Source organism: Zea mays, chromosome 7 (assembly GCF_902167145.1).
Source record: "Zea mays cultivar B73 chromosome 7, Zm-B73-REFERENCE-NAM-5.0, whole genome shotgun sequence".
Classification (NCBI taxonomy): domain Eukaryota; kingdom Viridiplantae; phylum Streptophyta; class Magnoliopsida; order Poales; family Poaceae; genus Zea; species Zea mays.
Genome location: NC_050102.1, coordinates 127112238 through 127125307, shown reverse-complemented (window position 1 = coordinate 127125307; position 13070 = coordinate 127112238).

Here is a 13070-nt window from a genome sequence, read left to right as displayed (position 1 = left end):
CCGAATGTGCAAGGTCAGATGGAATCACCATTCTGAGGAAAAAGCAACCTGGGAGCGTGAAGACGATCTGATGGCTAAATACCCTGAGCTCTTTGCTAGCCAACCCTGAATCTCGAGGGCGAGATTCTTTTAAGGGGGATAGGTTTGTAACGCCCTGAATTTGGGGGTAGAATTTTTTCTTCTTTTCTCTCACCAAATTCAGGCGTTACTCTTTCCTTTTTCCCTTTTCTTCTCGCTAAGCCTTGTTATTTTTCAAAAGTTATAGCGAGAATTAGCTCGACATCTTGTGTAAGCAAAACCTAGAACTATTTTTGTTTGTTGCATCATGCCGGATTATGCACTCTTTTGTCTGTGGTTGAGTGAAGTGGAGAATTAGGCATATAAGAAATTGAGGAAATTAGAAAAAGAAAAGCCTTTTCTTTTTCTCTCTCCCCCCTTCTCCCCTTTTGGCCCAGCCGCCCCCCTCCCCTTCCCGCGTGGGCCCCGCGGTGGCCCAGCCGCCCCTCACCCGCCGTGGGCCGGCCTGGCGGCCCAGCCGCGCGCCCCCTCCCCCCTTTGGGCCCAGTCGGCCCAACCGCCCCCCTCCCCTTTTCTTTTTTCCAAAAATCCTCCCCACGGGCCCCGCCCGTCATCCCTCTCTCTCTCTCTCTCCCTCACCCTAACCCTAACCCTAGCCGCCGCCGCCCCTCCCCCGCGCCGCCACCGTCCTCCCCTCCGGTGAGGCCCTCCCTCCTCCCTCCCCTCCCTCTGGCGCCCTCCCCGCGCCCCGTCGCGCTCGGCCCCGGCCCCGACCCCGCCCGCCGGCGTCGCTCCCCGGCGCCCCGCGCCCGCCCCTCGCCGCGGCTCGGCCGCCCCGCCTCGGCCGCCCCCCGGCGTTCCCCGCCCGGCCCCGGCGCGCCGCCCCGCCCCGTTCGCTCGGCGCTCCGACGAGCCCGCCCCCGACCTCGGCCGGCCCCGCCTCGCCGCGCCCGCCCCCGGTGAGCTCGGCCCCACCCCGTGCTCGGTCCGTTCCGGCAAGCCCGCCCCTTCCCCGCCCTCGCCCGGCCTCGCTCCGGCGAGCCCGCGCCGCCCCGCCGTGGCCGCCCCGGCGACCCATGCCGCCCCGTGCCCGGCCGCCCCCGGCGCTCCGCGCTCGGCCCCGCCCTCGACCGCCCTACCCGCGCTCGCTCGGCCCCGCTCGGCCAGCGCGCCGCCCCGGGCTCGCGCCCGTCCCCGCTCCGGCGAGCTCCGCCCGCCCCCGTGCCTGGCCTCGCCCGGCCGTGTCCTCGCCCGGCCGCGTCCTCGCTCGCCCGTACTCGCTTGCCCCGGCGCGCTTGCCCGCTCACCCCGCCGTGCCTTGCTCGCGTCGTGACGGCCCCGGCGTGGCCTCGATCTCGGCCCAGCGTGTCTTTAGCGCGCGGCTTTGAGCTCGGCTAGCGCCCGGCCCCGACGTGCGCACGACTAGTTCGTGGCGTGTGCGTGCGGCCTCGCGCGCGTGCTCGCATAGTGCGCGTGCGTTGGCACGACCCGTCTACCCCGAGCCACCCGTCTACCCCCCGTGCATTCTATGCGTGTGACCGCGTTATTTAATTAATAAATGGAAACTCAATTTAGAAATCGATTACGTTAATTAATTCATGTAAGTAATTATCTACCTCATTTAATGTCGATCAACTGGAAATGGTCATGATTCGAATTATGCATGTAGCTAATCCGTTTGTTAGAACTAATTGGAGCTAGGTAGAACTAGGGCACGTAGCGTTGAGTTATTCGTCTACCCGTAGTGCATCTCGAGCATAAGCCTTAACCCCTGCGAGACCTTCCCTCGTTTCTTTCTAACAATGGTAAACTCATTATTGTATGTGATATTCTATGCATGTTTAATCTACTTGTTCTCTTGTATGGTGTATTGTTGGTTTCCTAATTTCAACGGATGGATGTATGTATGTTTGCACTCTGAAAGTCGCCTAGAGGGGGGGTGAATAGGGCGAAACTGAAATTTACAAAAATAATCACAACTACAAGCCGGGTTAGCGTTAGAAATATAAACTAGTCCGCGAGAGAGGGCGCAAAAACAAATCGCAAGCGAATGGTGAAGTGAGACACGCGGATTTGTTTTACCGAGGTTCGGTTCTCTCAAACCTACTCCCCGTTGAGGAGGCCACAAAGGCCGGGTCTCTTTCAACCCTTCCCTCTCTCAAACAGTCCCTCGGACCGAGTGAGCTTCTCTTCTCAAATCAAAGCCGGGAATAAAACTTCCCCGCAAGGGCCACCACACAATTGGTGCCTCTTGCCTTGATTACAATTGAGTGTTGATCACAAGAGCAAGTGAGAAAGAAAAGAAGCAATCCAAGTGCAAGAGCTCAAAAGAACACGGCAAATCTCTCTCGCTAATCACTAAAGCCTTTTGTGGAATTGGAGAGGATTTGATTTCTTTGGTGTGTCTAGAATTGAATGCCTAGCTCTTGTAAGTGGTTGAGAAGTGGAAAACTTGGATGCAATGAATGGTGGGGTGGTTGGGGTATTTATAGCCCCAACCACCAAAAGTGGCCGTTGGGAGGCTGTCTGTTCGATGGCGCACCGGACAGTCCGGTGCACACCGGACATGTCCGGTGCCCCCGCCACGTCATCACTGTCGTTGGATTCTGACCGTTGGAGCTTCTGACTTGTGGGCCCGCCTGGATGTCCGGTGCACACAGGACATGCACTGTACCTTGTCCGGTGCGCCAGTATGGGCGCGCCTGACTTCTGCGCGCGCTGCGCGCGCATTAATTGCGTCGCAGGTAGCCGTTGGCGCCGAAATAGCCGTTGCTCCGGAGTTGCACCGGACAGTCCGGTGCACACCGGACATGTCCGGTGAATTATAGCGGACTAGCCGTTGGAGATTCCCGAAGCCGGCGAGTTCCTGAGGCCGCTCTTCCTTGGCGCACCGGACACTGTCCGGTGTACACCGGACAGTCCGGTGAATTATAGCGGAGTCGCCTCTGGAAATTTCTGAAGGTGGCGAGTTTGCGTTGGAGTCCTCTGGTGCACCGGACATGTCCGGTGGTGCACCGGACACTGTCCGGTGGCACATCGGACAGTCCGGTGCGCCAGACCAGAGGTGCCTTCGGTTGACCCCTTTGCTCTTTTGTTGAATCCAACTCTTGGTCTTTTTATTGGCTAAGTGTGAACCTTTAACACCTGTATAACTTATACACTGGAGCAAACTAGTTAGTCCAATTATTTGTGTTGGGCAATTCAACCACCAAAATTAATTAGGGACTAGGTGTAAGCCTAATTCCCTTTCAATCTCCCCCTTTTTGGTGATTCATGCCAACACAAACCAAAGCAAATATGGAAGTGCATAATTGAACTAGTTTGCATAATGTAAGTGTAAAGGTTGCTTGGAATTGAGCCAATATAAGTACTTACAAGATATGCATGGATCGTTTCTTTCTTATTTAACATTTTGGACCACGCTTGCACCACAGGTTTTGTTTTTGCTAACTATTTTTGTAAATCCTATTCAAAGTTCTTTTGCAAATAGTCAAAGGCAAATGAATAAGATTTTGAGAAGCATTTTCAAGATTTGAAATTTTCTCCCCCTGTTTCAAATGCTTTTCCTTTGACTAAACAAAACTCCCCCTAAATGAGATTCTCCTCTTAGTGTTCAAGAGGGTTTTGATATATCATTTTTGAAATACTACTTTCTCCCTTTTTTTTGAACACAATAGGATACCAATTGAAAAATATTCAACACTTAGTTTTTGAAATTGGTGTGGTGGTGCGATCCTTTTGCTTTGGGCTCATATTCTCTCCCCCTTTGGCATGAATCGCCAAAAACGGAATCATTAGAGCCCGCGAAGTGCTATCTTCCCTTTTGGTCATAAATAAATGAGTTAAGATTATACCAAGGACGAAGTCCTTTTGCTCTCTCCCCCAAAGATGGAGAGTCTCTTGGAGCGACGGCGAAGGATGAGTTACGGAGTGGAAGCCTTTGTCTTCGCCGAAGACTCCAATTCCCTTTCAATACACCTATGACTTGGTTTGAAATAGACTTGAAACACATTAGTCATAGCATATGAAAGAGACATGATCAAAGGTATATAGAAGAGCAATGTGTGCAATTTTAACAAAAGAAGTTCCTAGAATCAAGAATATTGAGCTCATGCCTAAGTTTGTTAAAAGATTGTTCATCAAGAGGCTTGGTAAAGATATCGGCTAATTGATCTTTAGTATTAATGTATGAAATCTTGATATCTCCCTTTTGTTGGTGATCCCTAAGAAAATGATACCGAATGGCTATGTGTTTAGTGCGACTATGCTCGACGGGATTATCCGCCATCTTGATTGCACTCTCATTATCACATAGCAAAGGGACTTTGGTTAATTTGTAACCGTAGTCCCGCAGGGTTTGCCTCATCCAAAGCAATTGTGCGCAACAATGGCCTGTGGCAATATACTCGGCTTCGGCGGTGGAAAGAGCGACCGAATTTTGCTTCTTTGAAGCCCAAGACACCAAGGATCTTCCCAAGAACTGGCAAGTCCCCGATGTGCTCTTCCTATTGATTTTGCACCCTGCCCAATCGGCATCCGAATAACCAATCAAATCAAATGTGGATCCCCTAGGATACCAAAGCCCAAACTTAGGAGTATAAGCCAAATATCTCAAGATTCGTTTTACGGCCGTAAGGTGAGCTTCCTTAGGGTCGGCTTGGAATCTTGCACACATGCATACGGAAAGCATAATATCCGGTCGAGATGCACATAAATAGAGTAAAGAACCTATCATCGACCGGTATACCTTTTGATCCACGAACTTACCTCCCGTGTCGAGGTCGAGATGCCCATTGGTTCCCATGGGTGTCTTGATGGGCTTGGCATCCTTCATCTCAAACTTGGTTAAAATGTCTTGTGTATACTTTGTTTGGCAAATGAAGGTGCCCTCTTGGAGTTGCTTGACTTGGAATCCTAGAAAATACTTCAACTCCCCCATCATAGACATCTCGAATTTTTGTGTCATGATCCTACTAAATTCTTCACATGTAGATTCGTTAGTAGACCCAAATATGATATCATCAACATAAATTTGGCATACAAACAAATCATTGTCAAGAGTTTTAGTGAATAAAGTAGGATCGGCCTTGCCGACTTTGAAGCCATTTGCAATAAGGAAATCTCTAAGGCATTCATACCATGCTCTTGGGGCTTGCTTGAGCCCATAAAGCGCCTTAGAGAGCCTATAGACATGATTAGGATACTCACTGTCTTCAAAGCCGGGAGGTTGCTCAACATAGACCTCTTCCTTGATTGGTCCATTGAGGAAGGCACTCTTAACGTCCATTTGGTAAAGCTTGAAGCCATGGTAAGTAGCATAGGCTAATAATGTGCGAATTGACTCAAGCCTAGCTACGGGTGCATAGGTTTCACCGAAATCCAAACCTTCGACTTGGGAGTATCCCTTGGCCACAAGTCGAGCTTTGTTCCTAGTCACCACACCATGCTCGTCCTGTTTGTTGCGGAAGACCCACTTGGTTCCTACAACATTTTGGTTAGGACGTGGAACTAAATGTCATACCTCGTTCCTTGTGAAGTTGTTGAGCTCTTCTTGCATCGCCATCACCCAATCCGAATCTTGAAGTGCTTCCTCTATCCTGTGTGGCTCAATAGAGGAAACAAAAGAGTAATGCTCACAGAAATGTGCAACCCGAGATCGAGTGGTTACCCCCTTATGAATGTCGCCGAGGATGGTGTCGACGGGGTGATCTCGTTGGATTGCTTGGTGGACTCTTGGGTGTGGCGGCCTTGGTTGTTCATCCTCCTTGTCTTGATCATTTGCATCTCCCCCTTGATCATTGCCATTATCTTGAGGTGGATCATCTCTTTGATCTTCTCCTTCATCAACTTGAGCCTCGTCCTCATTTTGAGTTGGTGGAGATGCTTGCGTGGAGGAGGATGGTTGATCTTGTGTATTTGGAGGCTCTTCGAATTCCTTAGGGCACACATCCCCAATGGACATGTTCCTTAGCGCGATGCACAGAGCCTGTTCTTCACCTATCTCATCAAGATCAACTTGCTCTACTTGAGAGCCGTTAGTTTCATCAAACACAACGTCACAAGAAACTTCAACTAGTCCTGAGGACTTGTTAAAGACTCTATGTGCCCTTGTGTTTGAATCATATCCTAGTAAAAAGCCTTCTACAGTTTTAGGAGCAAATTTAGATTTTCTACCTCTCTTAACAAGAATAAAGCATTTGCTACCAAAAACTCTAAAATATGAAATGTTGGGCTTTTTACCGGTTAGGAGTTCATAGGATGTCTTCTTGAGAATTCGGTGTAGATATAACCGGTTGATGGCGTAGCAAGCGGTGTTGACCGCCTCGGCCCAAAATCGATCCGGTGTCTTGTACTCATCAAGCATGGTTCTTGCCATGTCCAATAGAGTTCGATTCTTCCTCTCCACTACACCATTTTGTTGTGGCGTGTAGGGAGAAGAGAACTCATGCTTGATGCCCTCCTCCTCAAAGGAAGCCTTCTATTTGTGAGTTCTTGAACTCCGTCCCGTTGTCGCTTCTAATTTTCTTGATCCTTAAGCCAAACTCATTTTGAACTCGTTTCAAGAATCCTTTTAAAGTCTCTTGGGTATGGGATTTTTCCTGCAAAAAGAACACCCAAGTGAAGCAAGAATAATCATCCACTATTACAAGACAATACTTACTCCCGCCGATGCTTATGTAAGCAATCGGGCCGAATAGATCCATGTGAAGGAGCTCCAGTGGCCTGTCACTTGTCATAATGTTCTTGTGTGGATGATGGGTGCCAACTTGCTTCCCGGCTTGGCATGCGCTACAAATCCTGTCTTTCTCAAAATGAACATTGGTTAGTCCTAAAATGTGTTCCCCCTTTAGAAGCTTATGAAGATTCTTCATTCCAACATGGGCTAGTCGGCGGTGCCAAAGCCAGCCCAGGTTAGTCTTAGCAACCAAGCAAGTGTCGAGTTCAGCTCTATCAAAATCTACCAAGTATAGCTGACCCTTTAACACTCCCTTAAATGCTATTGAATCATCACTTCTTCTAAAGACAGTAACACCTACATCAGTAAATAGACAGTTGTAGCCCATTTGACATAATTGGGATACGGAAAGCAAATTGTAATCTAATGAATCAACAAGAAAAACATTGGAAATGGAATGGTCAGGTGAAATAGCAATTTTACCCAAACCTTTGACCAAGCCTTGATTTCCATCCCCGAATGTGATCGCTCTTTGGGGATCTTGGTTTTTCTCATATGAGGAGAACATCTTCTTCTCCCCGGTCATGTGGTTTGTGCACCCGCTGTCGAGTATCCAACTTGAGCCCCGGATGCATAAACCTACAAAACAATTTTAGTTCTTGACATTAGGTACCCAAACGGTTTTGGGTCCTTTGGCATTAGACACAAGAACTTTGGGTACCCAAACACAAGTCTTAAAGCCCTTGTGTTTGCCCCCAACAAACTTGGCAACTACCTTGCCGGATTTGCTAGTAAGCACATATGAAGCATCAAAAGTTTTAAATGAAATAGCATGATCATTTGATGCATTAGGAGTTTTCTTCTTAGGCAACTTAGCACGGGTTGGTTGCCTAGAGCTAGATGTCTCACCCTTATACATAAAAGCATGATTAGGACCAGAGTGAGACTTCCTAGAGTGAATTCTCCTAATTTTGCTCTCGGGATAACCAGCAGGGTACAAAATGTAACCCTCGTTATCCTGAGGCATGGGAGCCTTGCCCTTAACAAAATTAGACAAATTTTTAGGAGGGGCATTAAGTTTGACATTGTCTCCCCTTTGGAAGCCAATGCCATCCTTGATGCCCGGGCGTCTCCCATTATAGAGCATACTTCTAGCAAATTTAAACTTTTCATTTTCCAAGTTATGCTCGGCAATTTTAGCATCTAGTTTTGCTATATGATTATTTTGTTGTTTAATTAAAGACATGTGATCATAAATAGCATTAACATCAATATCTCTACATCTAGTACAAATAGAAACATGCTCAACATTAGATGTAGAGGGTTTGCAAGATTTTAGTTCAACAACCTTAGCATGCAACAAATCATTTTTAGTTCTAAGGTCGGAAATAGTAGCTTTGCAAACATCAAAATCTTTAGCCTTAGCAATCAAATTATCATTTTCTACTCTAAGGCTAGCAAGAGAATCATTCAATTCCTTAATCTTAGTAAGCAAATCATCATTATCATTTCTAAAATCGGGAATTGAATCAATACAAACATGAGAATCAACCTTAGCAATTAATCTAGCATTTTCATTTCTAAGGTTGTTAATGGTCTCATGGCAAGTGCTTAGCTCACTAGACAATTTTTCACATTTTTCTACCTCTAGAGCATAAGCATTTTTAACCTTAACATGCTTTTTATTTTCCTTGATTAGGAAGTCCTCTTGGGAGTCCAAGAGGTCATCCTTTTCATGGATGGCACTAATTAGCTCATTTAGTTTTTCCTTTTGTTCCATGTTAAGGTTGGCAAAAAGAACGTGCAAGTTATCCTCCTCATTGCTAGCATCATCCTCATCACTAGAGGTTTCATATTTAGTGGAGGATCTTGATTTTACCTTCTTCCTTTTGCCGTCCTTTGCCATGAGGCACTTGTGGCCGACGTTTGGGAAGAGGAGTCCCTTGGTGACGGCGATGTTGGCGGCGTCCTCGTCGGAGGAGGACTCGGTGGAGCTCTCGTCGGAGTCCCACTCGCGGCACACGTGGGCATCGCCGCCCTTCTTCTTGTGGTACCTCTTCTTTTCTCTTCTCTTGCCCTTCTTGTCGTTGTCCCTGTCACTGTCACTTGATAATGGACATTTAGCTATAAAGTGACCGGGATTACCACACTTGTAGCAAACCTTCTTGCAACGGGATTTGTAGTCTTTCCCCTTCCGTTGCTTGAGGATTTGGCGAAAGCTTTTGATGATTAAAGCCATCTCCTCATTGTCGAGCTTGGAGGCGTCAATTGGTTGTCTACTTGGTGTAGACTCCTCCTTCTTCTCCTCCGTCGCCTTAAGTGCCACCGGTTGTGCTTCGGACGTGGAGGGTTCATCAAGCTCGTTGATCTTCTTGGAGCCCTTGATCATACATTCAAAGCTCACAAAATTCCCGATAACTTCCTCGGGGGTCATTTGAGTATATCTAGGATTACCACGAATTAATTGAACTTGAGTGGGGTTAAGGAAAATGAGTGATCTAAGAATAACCTTAACCACCTCGTGGTCATCCCACTTCTTGCTCCCGAGGTTGCGCACTTGGTTCACCAAAGTCTTGAGCCGGTTGTACATGTCCTGTGGCTCTTCCCCTTGGCGAAGTCGAAAGCGACCGAGCTCCCCCTCGATCGTTTCCCGCTTGGTGATCTTTGTTAGTTCATCACCCTCGTGCGCGGTCTTGAGGAGGTCCCAAATTTCCTTTGCATTCTTCAATCCTTGCACCTTGTTGTATTCCTCTCTATTTAGAGAGGCCAAGAGTATGGTTGTGGCTTGGGAGTTGAAGTGCTCGATTTGGGCTACCTCGTCCTCATCATAATCCTCATCCCCTACGGAAGGTACCTGTGCTCCAAACTCAACAACATTCCATATACTTTTGTGGAGTGAGGTTAGATGAAATTTCATTAAATCACTCCACCTAGCATAATCTTCACCGTCAAAGGTTGGCGGTTTGCCTAATGGAACGGAAAGTAATGGAGTATGTCTGGATGTACGAGGATAGTGTAAGGGGATCTTACTAAACTTCTTACGCTCTTGGCGTTTAGAAGTTATGGAGGGCGCATCGGAGCCGGAGGTCAATGTTGATGAGGTGTCGGTCTCGTAGTAGACCACTTTCCTCATCCTCTTGTGCTTGTCCCCACTCCGATGCGGCTTGTAAGAGGAAGATCTCTCCTTCTTTTCTTTGTGGTGAGAAGAAGATTTCTTCTCCTTCCCTTTGTTGGAGGAGCTCTTCTTCTTCTCCTTCCTCTTGGTGCGGGACTCTTCTGATGAAGTGCTCCCGTGGCTTGTAGTGGGCTTTTCGCCGGTCTCCATCTCCTTCTTGGCGTGATCTCCCGACATCACTTCGAGCGGTTAGGCTCTAATGAAGCACCGGGCTCTGATACCAATTGAAAGTCGCCTAGAGGGAGGGTGAATAGGGCAAAACTGAAATTTACAAAAATAATCACAACTACAAGCCGGGTTAGCGTTAGAAATATAAACGAGTCCGCGAGAGAGGGCGCAAAAATAAATCGCAAGCGAATGGTGAAGTGAGACACGCGGATTTGTTTTACCGAGGTTCGGTTCTCTCAAACCTACTCCCCGTTGAGGAGGCCACAAAGGCCGGGTCTCTTTCAACCCTTCCCTCTCTCAAACGGTCCCTCGGACCGAGTGAGCTTCTCTTCTCAAATCAAAGCCGGGAATAAAACTTCCCCGCAAGGGCCACCACACAATTGGTGCCTCTTGCCTTGATTACAATTGAGTGTTGATCACAAGAGCAAGTGAGAAAGAAAATAAGCAATCCAAGTGCAAGAGCTCAAAAGAACACGGCAAATCTCTCTCGCTAATCACTAAAGCCTTTTGTGGAATTGGAGAGGATTTGATTTCTTTGGTGTGTCTAGAATTGAATGCCTAGCTCTTGTAAGTGGTTGAGAAGTGGAAAACTTGGATGCAATGAATGGTGGGGTGGTTGGGGTATTTATAGCCCCAACCACCAAAAGTGGCCGTTGGGAGGCTGTCTGTTCGATGGCGCACCGGACAGTCCGGTGCACACCGGACATGTCCGGTGCCCCCGCCACGTCATCACTGTCGTTGGATTCTGACCGTTGGAGCTTCTGACTTATGGGCCCGCCTGGATGTCCGGTGCACACCGGACATGCACTGTACCTTGTCCGGTGCGCCAGTATGGGCGCGCCTGACTTCTGCGCGCGCTGCGCGCGCATTAATTGCGTCGCAGGTAGCCGTTGGCGCCGAAATAGCCGTTGCTCCGGAGTTGCACCGGACAGTCCGGTGCACACCGGACATGTCCGGTGAATTATAGCGGACTAGCCGTTGGAGATTCCCGAAGCCGGCGAGTTCCTGAGGCCGCTCTTCCTTGGCGCACCGGACACTGTCCGGTGTACACCGGACAGTCCGGTGAATTATAGCGGAGTCGCCTCTGGAAATTCCCGAAGGTGGCGAGTTTGCGTTGGAGTCCTCTGGTGCACCGGACAGTCCGGTGCGCCAGACCAGAGGTGCCTTCGGTTGACCCCTTTGCTCTTTTGTTGAATCCAACTCTTGGTCTTTTTATTGGCTAAGTGTGAACCTTTAACACCTGTATAACTTATACACTGGAGCAAACTAGTTAGTCCAATTATTTGTGTTGGGCAATTCAACCACCAAAATTAATTAGGGACTAGGTGTAAGCCTAATTCCCTTTCACACTCGCATAGAGAACGATCCGGTTGAAGAGCCCAAGGAACTCGCAGGAGAAGCCCCTGAGCAGCAGTCGGTTGGTGGAGGCAAGTGTCCCTTGACCTATCTCTGTCCCGTTCATTCTTTAATTCACCTCCCGCTTTACACATTTATGCCTAAGGATTGACTAGCTTTGTTATCCATGTCCTTGTTTACCTATTTGGGTTGTATTATTATTGCTTAGCTTTATGCTATTGCTTAACTCTAATCAATGAACATGATGAGATTATCTATGATACGCTGTTTTCCCCTCTCTTATGATGATGTTATACTTGTGGTCTTCAAGGGGGCTCGAGCGGTTTCTCGAGTGCCTCTCCGTAAGGACCTGTTCTATGGATGACCGCCCGGGAAAACAGTGCAACCATGAGGGTGGAATGGGATGCCCTTAGCTGAATAATTAGAGGATCCGGGGTGTAGTTCACTTAGCCGTCGTGCCGTCAATGGGGCTCGGTGTATGCGGCTCGCTCTGCCAAGTTTGGGTTCGCCCCTTGGGGAGGAGTGCGGTGCATTTAGGAAACCTAACGGGTGGCTACAGCCCTGGGGAATCTTTGTAAAGGCTACGTAGTGATGCCCTGCTAGGCCACCTAGGTAGTGGTCAATGGGGAGTAGCTCTCTCCGGGCCAAAGGGAAATCACGGCTTGTGGGTAAAGTGCACAACCTCTGCAGAGTGTTTGAAAACTGATATATCAGCCGTGCTCGTGGTTATGAGCGGCCAAGGGAGCTCCAGTGATTAGTGGTACTTGATCAGAGACATTATGGTACAGGTGGCTATGAGATCGATGGTTTTGGTTATGACTATGGTGCTGGTAAGTGGTATTCTTTCCGTTTGGAAAGGGTACATCGGGCTAATAACTTGGGTTAATGCTAAAACCTGGCTTTCTATTAGTAAATAATAATCTGACCAACTAAAAGCAACTGCTTGACTTATCCCCACATAAAGCTAGTCCACTACAGCCAAACAGGATACTTGCTGAGTATGTTGATGTGTACTCACCCTTGCTCTACACACCAAACCCCCCCATCCCCAGGTTGTCAGCATTGCAACCACTGCTCGGGAGAAGATGAAGCTGTGGAAGGAGACTTCCAGGAGTTCCAAGACTACGACGAGTTCTAGGCGTGGGTTAGCGGCAACCCCCAGTCGGCTGCCTGTGAAGGCCGCGTTTATCTACGTTTCTTTTCCGCACTTTGATTTATTGTAAGGACTATGTGGACGTCTCAGACGTATGATGTAATCGACTATTATTTCCCCTTTTAATACTATTTGAGCACTGTGTGATGATGTCCATGTTATGTAACTGCTGTGTACGTGAATTGCTGATCCTGGCACGTACATGGTTCGCATTCGGTTTGCCTTCTAAAACCGGGTGTGGCATTGGTTCACCAAGGTTTTGAGCCTGTTGTACATATCTTGTGGCTCCTCCCCTTGGCGAAGACGGAAGCGACCGAGCTCTCCCTCGATCGTTTCCCGCTTGGTGATCTTGGTGAGTTCATCACCTTCGTGCACCGTCTTGAGCACGTCCCAAACTTCCTTGGCGCTTTTAAGTCCTTGCACCTTGTTGTACTCCTCCCTACTTAGAGAGGCGAGGAGTATGGTTGTGGCTTGGGAGTTGAAGTGCTCGATTTGGGCCACCTCGTCCTCATCATAATCCTCAT